Source organism: Manacus vitellinus, unplaced genomic scaffold, assembly GCF_001715985.3.
Source record: "Manacus vitellinus isolate BGI_N305 unplaced genomic scaffold, ASM171598v3 scaffold_6_pilon, whole genome shotgun sequence".
NCBI lineage: Eukaryota > Metazoa > Chordata > Aves > Passeriformes > Pipridae > Manacus > Manacus vitellinus.
The window spans coordinates 3,444,340-3,458,835 of record NW_021940750.1 but is presented as its reverse complement, the minus strand read 5'-3'; the positions used below and the strand labels follow the sequence as shown (position 1 = coordinate 3,458,835).

General features: G+C 41.3%; 1 protein-coding gene across 2 annotated transcripts in view; it reads right to left on the bottom strand.

Annotated features, from left to right (window-relative positions):
- Positions 1-14,496, bottom strand: part of AMBRA1 (autophagy and beclin 1 regulator 1) — a 118,757-nt gene that overhangs the window by 98,524 nt on the left and 5,737 nt on the right. The window lies entirely within an intron of this gene.

The window sequence follows — 14,496 nt, the reverse complement described above, 5'->3', positions numbered from 1 at the left end:
AGTCAGCTGGCCCTTTCCAAACCACTGGCTCAGAGTTCAGAGATTAGGTTACCGCCATTGCAACACCAACACGTTTTTTGAAATCTGCTCTTCAAAGCTGCTTGTGCAGAGTGGTCCAAAACCAGCAGTTTGCAAGCAACCTGGATGTGCCAAGGCTGCCACCCTACTGGAACATCCTGCCTGATCACCGGACTTAGTCATGGAGAAAGAGCTCCCACAGCATGCAGATTCTGGGAGAGCCACAACCCTAGAAACAGCAGCTGCCTCCTGACATGAGCAACCTACACACAATGCAACAGACTTATTTGATGCCATTTCCCTTCAATGCCTAGGGTGTTCTGATAACGTGCACACACAAATAATAATCAGACTCATCCCTGTCAAAAGTCTTGGTGCCTATACACTAAACAGCCCATCCTCTTTTCCAGCCTTTCAGCATCTGTCCACTAAGTGACACAGTAAAATCATTGCCACAAGGGAAGATGATCAGTACATGCTGTACAGCCCAGTAGACTCTGTTAGAAAGAAGTCTCCTGGTATTCTCTAGCCATATTTGTCTTCTCATCTTTGGAAAGGCTGGCAGCTGCCTAAGAAGATCACTGACTTTGAGGGATCACCTTCAGAAAGCAGCACCAGAAGCTGTGCTGAAGGAAATCAAAATCTATACCAACCAGAGGACACCACAACGGTGCGGAAGCAGAAACAGGACAGACATCATTATAACTTGCTGTGAGTCTGTCAGGAGACCCTCTGCTTCGCTTGGGAACAGCACTTGGAAAAATCTATAGTTCTTGTCTTAACACCCCAATCCAATCCTTGAAATAAATACTTGAAGAATCTTGCTCTAGCACCTGGCACCTCAGAGGAGAACTGGTATGTATTACTTTAGTAAAACACAAACTAACAGTTGCCTGAGGCACAGGATGGCCAAGTGTCCAGGTAAACAGACTTCCTATAGGCTTCAACAGCCCTGTGATGCTACCTGAACAGCCTACACCTCCATCCCATGCAGCAACAGAGCTGCTGCTGCAGGAATCTCTCCTTCACCAGAAGGGCTCCCTAAGGCCAGTAGTTATAGGGTTGTGAGGAGCAGGATGACACTGTTAAACACATTCCCCAGAACCCTTTCTGAGGCTGCACAGTCTGAGTTGAATTGTGTCAGCTAAGATGGCCTTTCCAGCAGACGGTTCCGAGCCCGCCAAGACCAAACTCAGCTCCCGCACTACCTCACACTGAGGCATACAAGCCACATACTAGGGCCACATTCAGATCAGGTGGACAAAGATAATTCAGTTAATAGTAACTGCTAAAAGCTATAGCTGATTTTATGGTTAACTGTCCTATAACTGTGCCCTCTCAGATCACAGAGCAACAAACCAGGGGATATAAATACACACAGTAGGAAAAACTCAAAACAAGGCAACATGCAATCTCATGAGATCCAGATGGACCATCTCTGTACTTAATGCTCCAGTAAATAACAGTATCTGTATTGAAGCAGTGTACTAAGCACAATTAAATCTATTATTTAACTAACTCATTCTAGACTGAGCCCTTGTGACCTAAAGTTACAGATCCAAATGCATTTGGTACTGACAAATGGGTTCAATAATAGATACACTGTTATAATCGTCAATAAAGTGTCCCATCTGTGATACTGGTAGAGTAACCTACTGTCTCCCAGGAAGGTGCAGATAAATATATTTAAAGTAAGCCATGCTGCACTCTACCAAGTCTTAGGTGTCTCACACAGCTTTCACCACCCAAAGTCCCAGAAGAGACACAGACTGATTTCAGCAAGCCCAAAGTGTAAGGTAGCCCAATATCATACCACAGTAAATGCTAAGGTTTAGCATTTCTGTTAAGGAGCATAAACATAATCCATGTGTGAATAGAAGCAGCTTTGTTACAGAAAACTGCTAGCCACTAAACATCTAAGTTTCCACCAGAGAAGCGTGCAGAGAGAGAACAGAAATGCATGTTGCTCGCATCTCCTTTCGAAACATTTCAGTAGACCATGTTGACTCCCGAATCTTTTGTGCAGCTTACAGCAACCTCATCTCTCTCACATCCTCCATTTTTGCTACCCAGATATATAACAGGCTAACACTAGGCTCTGTGGAAGCAATTGCTCCACTATCTCTGTCTAGACAATATGAAATTGTCACAAATGACATCTAAAGTACAATTAGCAGAGAAACTGCAATTTCCACTCTCCTCCCCCGCTCACCAGAAAAAAAAAAGAAAAAAATCACATATTATCATCCTCCAGGTTGTCAGTCAATGCTGCAATGATGACGATTAACTCTGCTCACCCTGAGAGATGCTTCTACCCCAGCTTGCTAAAATAGGAGGAGGGGGATTGTAGTTTTTTTGTTGGTTTATTTCTTTTATTAAAAACTACTATAAGATATAAATTGCCTCTGTTCAGCAGCACTGAGATCTCAGCAGACTCCTTTTCTGTCAGACATCAGTAGCTATGGAACTGCCGCTCTACACTTGTTCTGCTACCCCAGGTCTGTAACAATTGTTAGCAAAGGGGTAAAGGAAGCAAAGTCCAAATTACAGGACACCTCTAGACAAGGGAGAGAGAAAAGATAGTGCAAGCACACAAGACACCACAAGCAAAAAACAGAAATTTCTCAGGAATGAAGCAGATGAATGCCAGAAGCTGCAGCTGGAGGGAGAAAAAGTCATGAAAAAAATCTCAGAGCACAGCAGCCATTGGACTACACCCACATTCTCCCCACAGGGGTGAGGAACACCACCAAAGCCTTTTGAGACAGAATGATTCATCTTGGCAGGATTCGAGAAGACATTCAACTGCAGCAAATTGAACTTTTCAGTAACAGTTTCTAAGGATATGCAATCCCTACACCACATCTTAGATTTGCTGTCAGAGCACATGTAACTGAGTAGCACTACTCCAAGCCACACTGAGGGAAGGGTTTTCCTCCCCATCCAAAAGGAAAGCATCAACAAACACCATTGAGGTTTAGTTTCCTTAAAATCAAAAGGGTGTGCAGTCAGCTACCATCCTCCTAAGCTGCTGCACACCAACAACCAGAGCAAATCAATAAAATGAAGCACTCTAAGGACAGCAATCACATCCACCCCTCCCAAGAGACCCAGCCTTCAGTTGTGAACAGACCCTAAAACAGAGTAATTCCTAGTTATCCTTTGAAGCAAAAGTACATTGACAACTCTGGCGGTTTTCTGTGACTTTCCTTCCCTCCTTTTGAATCTTCCCTGAAAAGACTTTTATATTCCTTACTGCCCATTTGGAGGTGAAAATTATCACACTACTTCATCCCTTTTTCAACCCTCCAGTTTACAGCCAGCATTCAGGTCTCCTGAGAACTCGTCCCTGCGGATGTACTCCTGTGGTTCCTCATAAAAAGGTAAGAAACAGCAACAGTTTAAAACTAGATTCCCTTCAATCATCTTCCTCTTACAGTCAGGCAATGTATAACCTAAAGATAACTAGAAAGCTGAAGCATGAAAACAGCTGAATGTTCTCCAGAATGCCCAATAACACCACTACTCTCCCTCAAATCCTAAACTCAATTATTAACTGTTAACAAGCCAAATTAATTCTTGGAGATAAATAATAGCCTCAATAGAACACTAGAAAACTATTTCAACTAAAAATCTCAAAAAACCCAATCCACTGGCTTGGGTATTTTTCCCTTCCCTTTTCTCAGAAGAATAGGAAAAAATTATCTCGGACATCTGTATTGCGTTGCCTACTTTCAAAGAGCAAATTGAAATCACGTAAGCAGAAATCATAATGCATTTTGTTCCATAGCTTCATTTTCCATACAAGTTTTGTAGTTCTTGTCAAACAGGAAAACACTATTGCTATTCACCAGTTTCATACTGAAGCTTAAAATAAAAAAAGCAATCAGTATGCAGTTCTAAAGATTGCCTGAAAAAATTACTTCTAAAATTAAGTTCTTAACATAATCTGCTCTGATACCTCTAAGCTAACATTTCTAGACAGTTTCAGCTTTCACATGGTTATGGTTGGACATATTTAGCCTGGCATCAAGACTGGATTAGATAGGTCAGAAACAGTCAAACAAAAGGATCAAACTTTTCTTAAGATAGTTGTAACCATATACAAGAGATAAATAACCTGAAAATTTCACAACTCATTAAAACGTCAACATTTACTTTTACAGTTCTGAGTTAATTCTTCCATTCCCTTGTTCACATCTGTGCCAAAAACTCATCCTCAGTGAGGAACAAGAGTTGATGGCTGCCTTTCTTAGGGGTACTCAAACCCTGTTAGGCATCCTTTTCATCATCTTTTGTTTTTAAATTTATTCCACATAATGAGCAACCTTTACAAGAAAACTTCATTTCTTTAGGGAAAGCAAGGATGCAATATGTGATACATTTCAAACACAGCCTAGACACGTTCCAAACACGGCCTTTGTAGAGCACTTCAGCCTCTTTGTGGGGAAGAACTCTGAAGGACAACTAGGGACAGAGAAGACATTCTTCCCAGTTAGAGGTACAGAGTTGTCAGAGGAGCAGGTTTGATATAAGGCAGAAGTTATCACCGAAAACAATTTCCCCCCTTCACTGATTCTGGGCAAGAATCCTGTAGAAAACAAGCTGTAAGGATTTCTCAGTCAGAAAATAGACAGCACATAAGGTCTTCAGCCAAGATAGGAAGAAGTACAGAGAAAAAGAGCACAATTACATGAAACAAAGAACTGTAGGTAAGAGTTTGAACAGCAGAAATACACTGAGATTTGAGTTCTCCTAATCACAAGGTAGGGAGTAAAGTGTCAAGAAGAACATGTTTAACCCTTAAAAGTTTACTTGTTTCAATTTAATTAGAAAGTAATCCCACATGATGAATTGTGCTACTGCACCTCTGCTCTTTGACTAGGAACTTCAACTTCCATTTACCACCTGATGCCACAGGAGCTACACAGCAGCACCTTTAGAGCTTATCATAGGGAAGGTGGGTGGCTCTGAACAAAGTGACAGATTCTTTCAAGAAGACCCAAGATTGCACTGTTAATCTATTACTTCACCTGCTGAAAAAGGTCACACATCAGAACAAAAGATTAATGAGCATTATGCAGAGGTCCTCATCATACAGCACCCAGGGAATGATTAATGCATTATTTCAACAGGCAAGAGGAAGCACACATCCATGATAGACATTAAAAGGGTCAAGACCAGCTATAGCAGCATTGATTAGTTTGGCAGTAACTCCAACATGAAAAGAACAATGAAAGATCCCCTGCATTTTCATTTTGCAGGGGACAAAGCTTGAGAGGTAGGGAGGGAAGAAGAAATTTAAATCAGATCAAGCTACTGCATTTGCTATTTTGCTCTACTGTGGCAGTTTCATACCAGTGCTCAGAACAGGGCAGGCACCTCAGCCCAGCTGAAGACAGACATCGCATTTCTCCACCTAGACCCTTAACAACATGCCATTAGACCAGAAATTCAGTTAGAGGGTATGGGTTTCTAGTTACGATAACAGGCTTGAAAGCATGGCCAGAAGACAGCCAACACTCTGAACTCCTGCAGCCTGCAGGCGAGCTTTACTCTTCTGAGGGCTCTTCTACCTACCTTCATCTGTATGTCTGCTTCAAATTCTCCTTGTTCTGGGAGTTCCCAACACCACAGACTGTGTGGACAGCAGAAATCTCTGCTTACTCATACACGCAGATCTGCGTCAGCTTCTGGGATAATTACATAGGACTCATGTTTCTCTATAGGCAACTGAAGAGGAGGTGTCTTTCCTGAGGGGGTAGAAGCCACAGCGTTATCTCCGTAGGCTTCTAAGGCTATGAAAACAGAGGTCTCACCACAAACCAATCAATTCCTTTAAAATGCTGTTGTTCAGACTGGAGTAATGAAGAAAGTCAGATCAACAGATGACTGGCAGGGTAGTTCAGGCACTTAGTCCAGCCTTCCCACTTCAGGAAGATAGGATAAAGATTTGATACTAATTCATCTCAAGTAGAAAAATGAGTCAGTTTCCTAGCAGATAATGAACCCTGTTTATTTACAGCTTTCAGTTCCAGCAGGTGCTTTCTCAAGAAGAGCAAGGGAGGGGGTCAGTTACATCATCACGCAAACAGCCATTTGGCGCAATCAGTTAAATATGTATGTGGAAAATGTTTAAAATGCATGTTAGCTATTCAACAGACCAGAACAGCTTACTGGAGAAATCTAGAGTCATCACTATTTTGGTTACAGTTGTATTACTGAGACAGATCACAGGTTCCCCTCTCTCCTCTTGCTCCAAGATCAGAGAGTAGATGCATGCTGCCCTACTGCAAGTTCTCCAGTCCAGATTCTGTAATAAGGAGGGCACTCTGTCCCGGGGCACACCACGCTGTATGCATTTCTAAAGAGCACAAAAAATGAGTGCACAAATGCGATACATGTATAGTGACTGCACATCTAAAGATTAAATTATGCTATGTATTAGCATAAAAAAGGCATACTATACTGCCAGCATCTCCAGCTCCTCCCCACACTGAAAAAAGCTACAGAGAACTTTTAGATCAGCAAGCAGGCCTGAAATAGGAGGTGTGAGGGCCTGCCCATAACTTATTTCTTGGCAAAAAATAAAACCAAATTGAAATTTAGAGATTGTTTTAATGTGACTTATCTGACAACAAGCTGTAGAAATCACAACTAGATAGTTTAAGCATGTCACAGACCACCATTAATCATAAATTGACCATCATCCCATGACATAATACTACAATTACTCAGAGCACCTAGGTAAAAAACAGAAACAAGAGCAATTGTAGATGTCAAGTGAGCTTATCTGGACATGCTGCCCACCCTGCAGCAGCTGGATCAGGTGGTTGTAGGGAAACTGTGTGCAGACAGCAGAGAAGACAGACAGTCTAAGGATGGCTTTCAAGAGAGAGAAGCTATTCACACTTCTTCCCTGTCTGCAGGAAAGCTGAGAATGGATATCTTTTATGGTATCCTCAAATAGCTATCTGTTTGAAGTCAGCTGTCTTTAAATTTCTAAGCAATCTGTGTTTATTCAAGACCTTTGTTCTATGGCCACCTCATATAGGCCTTTCTCAAAACACACAAATAAGCAAAAACCCAACAAAAAAACCACACCACACACATTAAAAAAAAAAAAATCAAAATCAAAACCAACACACACTGCTCTAGATCTCATTACTCCTCAGTAGAAGCAAAAACATAAGCCAGTTTGGGAGCACGTACCTCTTCCATCCTCACTAAGAATCATCACTGGAATCCAATTTCAATAATTTCCCTTGCTGCCACACTGCAGCAGGTGAAATCCAAGAACAGTCCCATAAACAGACTCTTGTAGGGAAACAGGTCCCTGAGACTGCAGAGAAACAAACTGTATCTGCTTCTTTTATAGATTAATTCCTCATCACTAGGCCTGGACCACAAAAAAGAAAAAATGCAGGAGAAGGGCAGTGGTTCAAAAAGAGAAACACCATAAAAGGTATTTAAGAAGGTAGAGTTATTTCTATACCTGCTTAGTTTGCAATCAAGCTGCCGTGAGAGTAACATGGGGAAAAGAGTCTCTTTTGGTGTGCTACAATCATTGCTGTAAATTTACATTCATGCTAAGAAAGGAAAAGGCTTAGGCCTCTCTGCAAGTTTGGCAAAGACTGCGTATACATGCTCAGCTTTCCAAAGCACTGGGGGAAACTCCACAGCAGGGAGTGAGACCTCTATTAGCCACTACAAGAGGGAAGCACAAGGTATTACTTTTTTCCCCCCTCACCAATTCTCAGTGAATAAGTAAAAGGGCTCTAGCAACCTCACATGATTCTTAACTCAGGAAACCAGCAAAGTCAGGGGGAGGAATATTTGTGCAAGAAAACAGGCACTTCTTTCACTTGTTCTTCTACGTAACTAGCAGCATATTCAAGAGCTCAAGCTTCTATGACGTCAGTAAAACAAATTTTTTCCTGCCCACACAGAGACAGTAGGTTCAGCCTAGAAAAAAAAAAAAGTAAAAAAAAAAAAATCACAAAGCTGGAAGGGTGGCAGTAATAACCTCACAGCTTACATAGGCATTAACCGACCATTCAGATATCATGGCAGCCTCTCCTATAGTTCATGCTATGGTCAGTCTCCTGATAAAACTAATTTGCATTTTCCATTTTTAGAAAAGGTCAAACAAAGAATACTTGCCAAGTGTATCCACAGTCTGCACCTCTCACCCATAAACACAGCTAATTATCATGTCTAAATGCTCGTGTCACCTTCAGACTATGACTTCACTTCATGTTCACAACTGACAAATTAGGTCTTTGTTCACTCCTATGTGTCCAGGCTATAATTTACAGAAGTCATTCCCCTACCCCACAGTTTTGGCCATATCCCCTCAAGCACCTCTTCCCAAACCTCTTGCCTCTGCTTGCAAATCCGTTCATAACTTCTGTTTGCCCCACTGTTCCTTACTAGCTGCTAAGATATTACTTATCTCTATTACCACAATTTTCAAGAATTGTAACAAGCATCTTTGTAATTATTTCTTAACCAGCCTGAAAACAGCACAGTATAAACTTTTTCAAAGCTATCACATTACACATGGAGACTACAAGGTTTGTCAAAAAATCCTTCTTTCCACAGCACAGGTAAGGTCTACACACCATAATGTTAAACAAAACACTGAGCCCAAACTACAAATTCCAGGACACAGTGTTAGCAAAGTTTCCGCAGGTAATGGGCCTGAACCTAAGGAGTGAGGAAAACGATGTTGGGTAGGTCTATTTAGATTAGGCAGAGTCCACATTGCCACTGATGAGCGGCCTGAGCAGCCAGCACTGGATAGTGCTGCCTTTCTTCTCCACAGCTCAGGTATGCCCTTTTCCTGCTCAAGTCTCCCTTTCTCAGTGAACTCAACACCACTGCCACAATATATATTAAATACAACTTGAATAAGCAAGTCCCAACCGCTTTAAGCAATTAGGAAAAAAATAGTAGCAACACGGATTATGTGAAATAAGGAACAGAACAAAAGACAGAATACACTAGCTATGTGTTCTGTCTCTACCACAAACCACATTTTGTAGCTTCAGATAAGGTAATTCCCTCCCGCTTTACTTTCCTCTCCCCAAAAAGTAAAGTGAATACATTCCTCTTGTATTTTGATGGTAAATTTCAGCCACAGAACTATCTCTTCCTAGGCAGTTCTGTACCGGTGGCAGGGGGCAAGGAAGTGTTCTGATTGTTTTGTTTTTAAAGCAAGGATATGAGTGACATACACCCTTTCACTCACTGCCTCGCACTGCGAGAAAGCTACTAGAAGTCAATACATGCAGAGATCTGATCAGCTTGGTCATTTACATCAACAACCAGAGCTGTACATCAGAAGCTCAAGCTCCAGCACAAACTCAGGAACAAGCTGCAAAAGTGACTGTACTCTTCCTTTCATATACAGGACTCACCTCTGCTGGGCAGGAATGGGGGTGTTCATACCCTCTCAATCTGCTTTAACCACAGACTGATCCCAGTTCGATCACTAGTCAGTACTGTGTCTATAATTTAGAACGAGAAGAAGCATCCCCTCAAGGCCGTGAGAAAGCCATACCTATTTTCATTAGGCAAAAAAACACCACACCCCAAAACAAACCACCACCTCCAAACATAATCATTGTCTTCTTATGGAAAAGCTCCAAAATTCAGGTAATAGTTCAAGACATACTTGAAGAGGAAAATAAACATAGCCCCATGGAAAAGGTGACACTCCAGACTTCAGCCAACATCTGCCAAGCATTCCTCCAGAAAACAAGCTCCATTATGGAAGTCTTCTGAGGATGAGCAACCATTTAAATGAAAACAAAACCTTTGAGAAGGCAGACTACAAAGAAAGGTTTGCTCCAGGCTTGGAAAGCAATAAGCAAGAAGTCCAGACGAATTCTACAAAGTTGCCAAGGTCTTTCACAGCTCTAACTCATGAGCATTTGCATATCAGAAAGATAAAACAGCTGTCTAAACTCAAATCCACATCTCTCTCTTTCAAACTCGTACAAAAGCCGAAAGGATTAAGCTCCTCCCTTGCCTGCATTCTCTATCAGAGCCACTTCCCCTCTGGATCCCCACATTCACGCCTTTCCCCAAACACCGAAGAACTTGCAAATGTATGGTAACAAAGGAGATAAGTTGCAGTTTAGGAGTGGGGAGGGTTCTGAAGCTACCTTGTTTCCTTTACTCGAGAACTCAGAAACTTTCTGGTTCTGAAAGGAGAGAGAAAGGAGCAAAAGCAACATTACCCCCTTGTGGCAGCAAAGCAATATGGAAGTAAGTTCTGAGAAAATCCAAGGGGAACAGACTGGTGCTTCTTTTCATACACGCTCTAAGTATGGAGAGCTATGTGCTGTCAGAAAGGCCATCAAGACCGAAGAGAGATGTGGTATGAGCTGGAGTCACTGTACTACCAAGGCAGGTGAGAGCAGTACCACTGCTCTCACTCTGCTGCACCTGGTGTTATGTCAGGCCTCTACCTGCCTGACAAGAGCAGGGCACAAAGGTCCACATTCGGCTAACAGGTGGAAACCACAGTTAGAGCATTTAAAACTTTCTAAATGAAACACAGCACAGCCAAACTCGCTTGTAACATACAGCACTGACACCTGGACCACATTTACAATCCTGTATGTAGCTTTCTCATCCAGGCTGAGTGTAACACAATGTTCACTCAGGAAAAAAGACTGGGTTCACCGCATAGCAAGAACACAGGCAGGAGGAATCAGAGTCCTCAAACAAGAGCTGAGAAAACAAAATTTGATCCTGGACCCTGTTAAATGGTTCTAGAGAATCTGGTCTTCACTTGTCACTTGTGCACAGTGCATCCAACATACTAAAACACACCAAAAAGCAATGCCTTTGGTAAACCGTACAACTTCAGCAGCTCAACTATTTGCACAGCACTGTGGACTCTGCCTTTTATATACTCACAAATAAAACAAAGGAGTTTATACAAGTGTCCCCAGACAAAAACTCCCCCACCTCACATACACTCACTCCTTTCTACCTGTATGCATGGCAAAACCATTACTCAGGACAGTTCAAAAGACTTCTCAGATGTTCAGATAACTTCAGCAGTGTATCTTGTGTGTCAAACTAAATAGGTGAGGCAAGGTGAAAACATTATGCATTCATAAGATGCAGGCACAGAAGTTACTAGTACCACAGTCTACAGAATTTGACCTCTAGAATGAGTGCAGTGGAGTGGTTAGAGAAGTTTAACATAATTGCCAGATAAAGCTTCTTGATGGAAGAATAAGGATAATAAGTGTTTCCTTCAGAAACGTGGGTTTCATGCAAATCTGCCCAGTAATAGGACAGGACGCACCTTTCACTTGCAGTAATGCATTCTAATCTCTAGACAAAAACAACAGCTAAACAATATCAAAATTGTCCAGTTCATATAGTATGAGAAGTTAAATCTGACATCTATGGAGGACAATTTTCCCCTTCCTTTTCCCCATTTATAGGTATTGTTTCACAGAATAAGGTTTGAGATGTGTCAGTGGCTATATACATGGTCACCACTTGCTCCTTGCATCCATTCCAGATGCGGCTTGGGGTGCCATGCCAGAACTCAGAAACAACAACAGATTTAAACTCAAATTATTTTCTTTTTTTTTTTTCTGAAAAAAACACACTAGTTCAGTAGATGTCACTTGTGTGATATTAAAATAACCAAAGAGAAAAAATCTGGATCAATTTTATTAGTCAGCATTGCACTGTACCTATCATTAACTGATGAACTCCAATTTTATATATGAACTATATATTCTATAGATGAACTAGGATTCTACATATCATTTTCTTAAGATGGCACTAGCTTCTCTTTTGAGAGAAGAATCCTCTTTCATTCCCTGACCAACTTTTCATTATCAACCTGAATTGGTCCACACAGCAACATCTTAAAGTACCTAAGAGAATCTTTTCCCTCACTGAGATTACAGTATTAACACAATGCTTCCTCAACACATATTTTAATTAACAGAAAGTTATAGAAAAATTAAGCTAGCTATCATCTGTTGCTCAGTTATCTTCCCTTCATCTACATCTTTCCAACAGTTTTTATCATCAATTTTATGCAGCACATTTCACATGACAACTTCAGGGATTTCTGAGGTTCTTTTCACTTTGATGTTAGAAGTGAGGCAAAGACATCCAAAGGGGAAAACCCTCTAGATCTGAATTAATGAGACCAGGCTGTAGAACCTCAGAAAAGCTAAAGCTCAGTCTCACCAACTTCTGCTTAATGTAGATCGTAAACCTTCCCCAAACTCATACCTCACTGGCATAACTTCAAGAAGGACACAGCTCAATGCCCACACTGCTTTCAGGCCAAGCTGAATGTGATAGGACTCCTGTACTGCTGAGGCCCCCAGTGACATGCTCCTCCTAACAGAGGTGCCAGACCCAGACCTGTTAGTCATGAGTAATGTCACTACATGCTTATTAATACCTTTGTGATTAGCCCAAAATAATTAGTCCAGTACCATCAGAAAGAGCAGAATTCTCTCCCTACCCAGCTGACATAGTTACATCAAGAGAATGCAAAGAATAGCCTTCCTTAAACTACCCTATTAAATTAATTGACCCTCAATAGCAATGTCTTCCCAGTAAGCTACTTCTCAGCCAGGAAGGCCAGGTCAAGGAATAAATCCTGCCCACGGATGGAGAATGAGAACATACAGAGTTTCCAGATAGGATTTTTATTTAAAGTTTTCCAGCTGACCTTTGAATATAGAGCTCAATTGCCCAATGAGGACATCTAATGGAGAGATAAAGAAGAACAGAATTTTAAGACAGGTTACAAGCAAAACTTGGACTCCAACGCTAAGAATTAACCTGAGGTTAACAGGCACAAAATTACATTGATTGAAAGTGTGTATTAAGTTATCATTTGTACCCTCCGGTTTGAAGGCTTATCATCCCCTCTTCTATCTCCCCAGCACTTTCAGCATTACACAGCTTACATCTAATGACCCTTAGCCACCATCTTTGCATGTTTCTCCAGCTGCAAAGGTTAATAGACATTTTGGACTCTGCTGTGCAGGAATGGTTCCAGCACTTCCACTGTGAAAGCACATCTTAGGCCTGAGAGACATGAAGGCTTGGTGTGAGGATGTTCACTCTATGCAAAACTTACATAACTGGGTGCTTGCTGACTTGTTATTGTTCTATAAGGAAAAATATAACCAGCTAATTTGAGAATGGCAGAAAATTACACCAGTAGCACATGCAAGGCTCTTTTTAAGGTAAAAGATTTCATAAAGCCCCCAAGCCCACATGATTTGTTTAACAAGACAGGAAATGAAGTTTTACTTCAAGGAAATTACAATGAGCATTTAATACCAGGCTGCCTACTGCTTCCAGCTTTCTTACCTCAGTACCCTATACTTAACCTACTTCAGTCAGAAGGGAAGCAGGCCCTGCCATGCCTGCTCTTGAGAAAAGTCTGATAACAGAGGCAGGAGACTGTGAAAACAAACAAAAAATTATAGTTATCTCAGAAAAAATCACATCTACAGATCCCACTACATCTCACTGTCCAAATATGTGCCAATTGCCTGATTAATAAAAAGGTTATTTGCCCCTGTTATTTCTGACTCATCCTAGAAAACAAGAGACAGGGTAGAGTGATATGAGTACGTACCACTATTTCAAAAGAAAGATAATACAAGACTTACTCAAGTGCCACTTTAAAGCTAACTTTTGTCAGCCCCTTCTCACCTCTCGGCCCTTTAATAGGGGACAAGAGGACATCTGACTTCAATTAATGGCAGGTAAGTTCAGGCCCAAGAAAGAAGTAGTCACCATATAATCAGCTTGAGACTCTCATTATGATAGGCTATTAAAAAAAAACTGGGACAAGGATTTAGAAGTATATGAATAATTTTATGACCACCACCGTTTATTTGCTATGCAACTACAGCAACAAGAAAGGCAGCCAGTGTTCCAGCCAGAGTATAATCAGCTTATCTGCAGGAAGAAGGAAAGAATTCCTTTTGTTCAAGCACTCCTGTGCAAAAAGTCATCTTAGTCAGTTACATCTGCATCCAACCTGGAAATTTTGCTTTCCTACAGCTCAAAGCATCTATTTCCGAGAAACAGGAAGATTGGACCTTTCCTCTGGTGAGAGCACAAATCACTTGACAGAGATGTGAAAGTGAAACCCAGTAAACCCTATCCAAAGTACCACTGTAGCCGAACCATCCATACAAGGCAGTGAAGACACTTAACACAACGTGTACAGGTCCTTCTGATGCAAGTTCAATTTAGCTTGTCCTGTTTCTTGTAACATATCTGAAGTAGAAGAGAAATATCTTTCCAAAATAAGAATCACCTTCTTAAAAGAAGAATACAGCAAAGCCTAAAATTTTCAGTGATCAGCACGTCCCCAACCACACCAGGTCAACATAAGCCACTTTCAAAACTTGCCTCTTTTATCAATGGCAAACCATCAGCAGAGGTTTGACCAAA